The sequence below is a fragment of the Vitis riparia genome, chromosome 5 (genome assembly GCF_004353265.1).
Source record: "Vitis riparia cultivar Riparia Gloire de Montpellier isolate 1030 chromosome 5, EGFV_Vit.rip_1.0, whole genome shotgun sequence".
In the NCBI taxonomy this organism is placed as follows: domain Eukaryota; kingdom Viridiplantae; phylum Streptophyta; class Magnoliopsida; order Vitales; family Vitaceae; genus Vitis; species Vitis riparia.
The window spans coordinates 10837179-10844479 of NC_048435.1; the positions used below are offsets into that span (position 1 = coordinate 10837179).

At 31.1% G+C, this 7301-nt stretch overlaps 1 pseudogene; it reads right to left on the bottom strand.

Annotated features, from left to right (window-relative positions):
• Positions 1-2918: 2918 nt before the first annotated feature.
• Positions 2919-4394, bottom strand: LOC117915157 (annotated as a pseudogene).
• Between the last annotated feature and the right edge of the window lie 2907 nt (positions 4395-7301).

Consider the following 7301-nt stretch of genomic DNA (forward strand, 5'->3'; position numbering starts at 1 on the left):
AAAACATACTAAGCAAACAATTTCTAGGGGAGAAAATTTTGAAATTTTTAGTAAAATTAGAAGTATATAATAACAACATATTAAAGACTAGTTGCATATTTATTCTATGAAATCATTTCAATTCATGACAAAATGATAGTCAAATGAAAAGAAGTTTGAATGAAATTTTAAGATTATTGATATGCTAATACATTAAACTAATCAATATTTTTCTATATCTTAGTAGCCATCAATGAGCTGAAGTTAGTAGGACTTCCCTCTCTTTATAAGACTTTTTTTTTTCTCTCTCTCTTTTTTGAAAGGATTTCATTCCATTTGTCAAGGTAAGGAATTTTTTTTCCCTATCTTTGTTTTTCTCCCTTTGAATGATTCACTTATATGTTAAGGGTTAGTTTCTTTGAAAATTTTTTCCTAAAGAAAGATATTATTTTAATTGGTAAATATACCTATCACTTTGTTGATGTTATAGAAACTCTCTCCCTTTTCAAGATTGTTTTGTTTCTACTACTATTTGAAAATAAAAAATAAAAAAAATATTTGAAGTGGTAGAAAACCAACTAATGGTTATTGAAAATAAATATTATAAACCTCAAGAAATGAGAGACAACATCCATAAATCAACAAAGTTAAAATCTTTAATGTCTTTTTTATGCTTGTGAAGTGGGCATAGCTGTCCTTCATTCTCAATGATTTTTTATTTCTAGGATGACTTTGGGGACTCCTTCCTTTGCATTTGCTTCTCTCATTTTATAAGTCAAGGTCTTTGATGACTATTATTTGCATTTTGTTTGTTTGTTTGTTTTTGTTTGCTTTTGTCCTTTCACCGGTCAACAACCAATCTTCTTACTTTTAGTGCTTTTCTCATTTTATAAATCAAGATCTTTGATGATTATCTTTTGCATTCTATCTTTTTGCTTTTCTCCTTTCAACATTAAACAACCAATTTTCTTGCTTTTAGTGCTTCTCTCATTTTATAAGTGAAGGTCTTCGATAATTATCTTTTGCATTTTGTTTTTTGCTTTCTCCTTTCAACATTCAATAACCAATCTTCTTGCTTTTAGTGATTGTCTTGAACTTTGATAACAATTGCCTAAGGCCTTCTAAGAAATTTGCTTGAAGGCACACTACCATCCAAAGCTCAATAAACCAAGGAAAATTGTATGAAACTATTTCATATCATTTCTAGAAATTTAAATCTTGGTAAGAAATTGGTTTGAAGGTAGGCTACTACCAAAGTTTAATAAACCAAGGAAAATAGAATGCTTTCCACACTATTTCTCATGTTTGGATAATATGAAAAAAAAAATAATAAAGCATTTTTTTTTTAATTTTGTTTTTCTTTTGTTTTTCTCCTTTTTGACATTAATTAGTAGTCTCACATACATGGAATGCTCCCTACTAGATCATATATCCGCATCAAAGTTAGATTCATTAATCATAGAAAGAAAATTAGTAGTCTCACATAATACTTAAAACATTCTGAAAGGTGAATCTCAATAATGGACTACACCTAGAAGGGGAAGGGGGTGAATAAGTGTTGTAGAACAATTTAAAAATTATCCCAACAAAGATTACCTAACCTTAGACTATCTCAATGTCAAGAAACTTCTCTTCCAACAACTTTTCAACAAAGCATAACATCCACAAGAAAGAGTGTATGCATCAACACTCTCTCAATAATTTATAAATGCAAAACACATGCAAATGCTTCAACACTCCTCAAAAATAAATCAAAAGAACAATCATCTCCTCAACTCATATTAATTGACTCCATGATATCATTAAACAAAATAAACAAAAAAATTATTAAAGATATTCCATGGATCTTCACACTTATATCACCTCATATTTCTTCCATTCAACATGTATGCGCAAGTAACTAATGATATCAAAAACAGAAAATAAATCAAAGTGTAGAGTGAGAGAAAGATACAATGAACACCAGATTTTTAACGTGAAAAACCTCTTAAGAGATCAAAAACCACGGGCCTATCACTGATTGAAAAACTCTACTATGGAGAATAAAAACTGAGTACAAGGTTTTACCTAGCTCAAGCCAACCAATCCTTCCCGCACTACTTGACCAGTATCTTCACTTTCAGCTTTTCACCTTCTTCTTTCAGAACACACTTAGAGTCCGCACCAAGCTCAATCTCGGCCTCTTCTTGAATCCACACAAGAAGAAAATGGGTTTTTTGCACAAACCCAAATAGAATGAGAGATTGAGATATGAATGAAGAAATGAATCAACCCATTATTGCTCAAAAAAATCCATTAAAAACTAGTTTGGAAAACATTAAGAGGAGTGGATTTTCTTTGAAATCAAAAACCCCAAATTAGGAAAACAAGATGAGAAAATAAAGAACACATGGAGTGGATGCTCTCTCCACATTTTCTGCAATCCTTGCCCAGAAAATGAGAGAAGATTGTTTTTTAAAGTGTAAAAAGAAGCCCTTAATCTAATGGCTGAGATTTGATCTAAAAAAAAAATAGTTGGATCGATCCATCCCTGCACCTTGATCGATCTAAAAACAGGGAAATGAAAGTCTTGCACCAAAAACCATTTCTTCCAACTTTCTAACACATTTAAAGATTAAAAACCGAGTTGATTCACATTCAATCAGCACACACTCGACTACATACCTCGACTTCTTAGCAAAGTCTTAGTCTTCAAAGTCAAGTAGTCCGAAGAGGAATTGGAAAGCCAAGTTAGGGGACACTTAGGAATTTTGTCCGAAATTGCCAACCTTGCTAAACACTCACACATTCACAAGTCACTATCTCTATAATAAAACAAATAGAGTAATTAGAGTATTATTTTTTAAAGCTTTATCACACAGCTTTCTATGTAACAAGAAAGGAAGTATTTTGAAAACTTGGTACAAAGTCTCCATCCTCATAATTCAATTTGGAAGGGTTTATTGAATTAAACCCTCCTTAAAGGGTTTCACGTGTGCCCACAATTTGTGACGATCAAGAAGATTTTCATTGATCACTGAACCTGCTTAAAACTCTGAATCCATGCATGCAATCGAGGGAATGTGGTGGGATTCAGCAGTTTTGTGCCTATGACTTCTTCTATGCCCTCAAAACAGTAATCCAACCAACCAAATGCTATGTCCACCAGTCCTATAGCTTCCCCTCCGAAAAACTTCTTATCCCCAAGGCCTTGCTCTTCAATGATTTTCAGTATTTCCACTGTTTCTTTTATGGCCTTCTCTTGCTCTTCCCCAGCAGCAGATTTAAAGAGTTGAAAAAAAGTGGCACTCTAGAAGAAATTAGCAACATGTATATTTAGAATTGAATGCATGGTTGAAAACAAGAGTAAGGTGATCTCAAATATAAATAAAAAGTATAGTTATTAAATTAATTAAAAATAGGGGGGGTGGGGGAAGAGATTTTAAAAGTCTACAAGTTCTTTTCATTTTAATCATAGGTACTAATGAGAGATTTCAATTTGATTCCTCTTTCCTCTTCAAATTCCTTAATTCCAAACCTAGCTAGGGTGTGATAGCCAAACAGAATACAATCAAGCTCCAGCTCTCCCAAACCAAACTGATCAAGAACTTAGCTCCCAGTTAGTTACAACAACCCAGGGAAGTTAGAACAACTGTATAGTAGAGTAGATTCAACTGGTATAAAAACCATGATGTTGTTATTATATTCAAGAGATGAAATTTAAAAACACATTTTTCAGTTCAGTTTCTATCATGGTATCAGAGCAGAACGAGCTCTTGAAAGAAGTCTTCTTGAAAAGATAAGCTTCAGGCTGCACAATACGCTCGTCTCTCAAAAAACAAAAAATAGATTTAAAAAGTCTACAAATTCTTTTCATTTTAATCATATGTATTAATGGGAGATTTCAATTTTAAAAAGTATCATGGCTTATTTTTGGATCACTTCAATAAAATTTTACAGATAGCTAATTAGAAATTCATTATTGAATACTTTCACAAATGACTGAAACTAAGAAATGGGTTATGAAAGCTAGATGGAGAGCTTTCATATATTTCAGTCTTGCAAAAGATTTGAAAATTAAATCATAAGAATTGATAATAAAAACAAGATTAGTGAGTTAAACTTACCTTTGATTCTCCAAAATTGATCCAAAACCGAGCCATGGCTCTCTCATAAGCATTTGTCGGTAGCAGTACATTCTCCGGCCATGTTTCTTCGAATTATTCGAGGATTACAAGGGACTCGGCTACTGCTTTGTCACCATGAAGAAGTACCGGAATCTTCTTGTGAACTGGATTGTGGTATAACTGCAACTGGCTCTTGTTACCAAGGTCTTCCTCTATATACTCATAGTTTATGCCCTTGAGTTTTAGAGTCCAAATCACTCTGTAACCAAAAGGGCTTGCCCAAAACTCTAATAGCTTCACTCATGCCATTGTTTTATAGTATGCCAGCTCAATTTGCAGGGCTATTAGTTTCAAATCTTTGAACTTGGAGGAAGATAGGACCCTTCTCTTCAACTAAGGATTTTCAGCCTGTGTAAGGAGGATTATTTTTCATGGCATGCCTAGTTTTATGGACTTCTTTTTAAAAGGGAGATATGAGAATTTTTTTGAAGATGACATCAATTTTTTTAAAAGGAGAAAGGAAAACATTTAAAAGGAATAAAGATATGAAATTTTTTAAAGATGACACCAATTCCTTTTTTAAGGAGAGGAGATTTTTTTTAACAAAAAGGAATAGGAGATATGAATCTTTATTTTGGAAGATGGCGTCATTTTTTTTTTAAGGAGAATGAGAATTTTTTGAAATAGAATATGAGTTTTTTGGAAGAGGATATCATAATTCTTTTTTAGAGGATATTTATTGTATATTGTTTCATGTTAATAAAGTTTTGATTTTTATTGAGTGCTTAGACAATTGTTAGGACTTATTTTTCTGGTTATTGTGTAGTATCTCTGATTTTGTATATTGTTTCATGTTATTTAAGCTTTGAGTTCTATTGAATGCTTGTACTATTTATCTAATTTTATTAAAAATCAAATTTTGAAAAATTTTGGTTTATGTTTTAAAATTTTGGATATTATTCATGAAATTAGAATTTTATTAAAAATCAAAATTTGAAAAGTTTTGTTTGAGTTCTAATTTTCTGGATATTATTATTCATTTCATTAGAGTTTTATTAAAAATCAAAGTTTGAAAAGTTTTGGTTTAATTTAATTTTCTTGATATTATTCATGTAATTAAAATCTTATTAAAAATCAAAATTTGAAAAGTTTAGTTTGAGTTTTAATTTTTTTTTGGTACTATTTATTTCATTAAAATTTTATTAAAAGTCAAATTTTGAAAAGTTTAGTTTGAATTTGAATTTTTTAGATACTATTCATGTAATCAGAATTTTATTAAAAATCAAAATTTGAAAAGTTTAGTTTGAGTTTTAATTGTCTGGTATTATTCACTGCATGGGGAGTCTTCATGTAGTGGATAGTAGGTCAAAGACCCAAGTTTTGTCTTGTTGTTATTTATATAAGATACTGGAGCGTTCTCTTTAATAGAATGTTAAATCAATTTCAAAATTGGATTATAAAGGAGCCAATACTCCTATGGGCCTTAGTGTTCTTACTCTGAGCTTATATACCATGATGATATGGTTTGAAGGGAGGGTTGGTTTGACTCTAGGTTTATTCTTGTGCATAAGAGTGTTTTGGTAATTATACTAGGTTGCATAAGGGATAGTGAACAAGGTCTTTGGTTTGGGCTAATTGATTAATTAGATGACCCTATGTGATTAATTAATCAATTAGAACTCGTTTTGGGCTAGATTAAGTGACCTAGGCCTTAATGGGCTTAAGTCACTTAAGCCTAATGGACAATCCTATAAATACCCCTTTATGGGTTAGGGTTTCATAATGACTTGTGGTGAGAGTTGTCTTCCAACCCTAGAGAGAGAGTTATAGCCTCCTCTTTTTCAAAACCCACACTTTGGAGTATTAAGATTGTGGTTCGAGTTCTCGAGTAGAAGATCTTGGGTGTACAAGACCTCCTTGGATGAAGGCTTACAACACTTGGACGTGCATAGGTCGCATGCATAAGAAGTGCATGGGATGCACATAGGCGTGTGCATGAGACATGCACAGGCCTTGTGCACAGGAATCGCATGGGATGCGCACGTGGGCAACAACATGAGGAACATCCATACATGTTCTTCACAGTAAGGAATTTATTTGGGAACATCCAGATCCAAGGATGAACGCTTTTTATCTATATCTTTATTCTAATATGGTTTTTATAATCATATGTTTTCACTATAATAGATTTAGAGAAGCTTAGAATAGTTTACATTCACCCTATGATATCTAGGGCATGAGAACGGAGTAATCTAGGGTTCCCAACACCAGTAACTCTATTTTAAGAGTGTTGATTTATCACATGGCCCATAAAAGTGAATACATGGACATTTATTTTTAATATGAATGAATGGATGCATATTGATTTTTTTTTTCTTTTTTCTCTTTCGATTAGGTTGTAAACTTCATAAGGAGTATAGAATTTTAAATCTCTCCGTAAAATATTTTTCTTTTAATGGATGAGTTGTAAGCTCCATTTTGAGAGCATAAGGGTTTGTATTCTTTGTAAAAAATTCAACTTTGGTCTATCTATGGTGACCTAAAAAAGGGGATTAGAGCTTATGATTCATTCAGGGGCATTCAGATAGAAAAAATTGAGTTTTTTGAGAAAAAAAAATTGAAAAAATGGAGAATCAAGCTCTCATCATAGTAGTCCAAGTGGTAACGCTCAAACGCTACAAATCACTTAAGCGCTTGAGTGCTCCTTTAGGTGTTTTGAGTACTCTTATTACGATATCTATCATTTCTCCAACATGAGTTTTTTTTTTTTTTTTTTTTAAGGTTTTTCTATAATTTTAGGTTTTTTTTTTTTCCAATGTTTTTAGAATCGGACTGGTTTTTGAATAAAAAAGATGACCAGTGGTCGAAGAACTATCAAACCGATGACGTCATAAATATATAATTTATATATTAATAAATAATAAATAAATAATATATATATATAAATTAATAATCAATAATATTAATTATATCTTTGATAAAAGATAAAAATAATTAATATTTTGAATTTTATTAAATGAAATATGTATAGCATTTAAATGTGAAAATATTCAAAATGAAAGGAAATCTGATTATCGGATTTTAACTAATTTTATAATTTTAGAAAATATTATATTATTTTTATTTAATATTATAAATCATTTTAGAAACAAATATATTTTTTCATTCGCCATTTTAATCAACAAGATGCATGCAGCCAAGTGGTGGTGTACATCT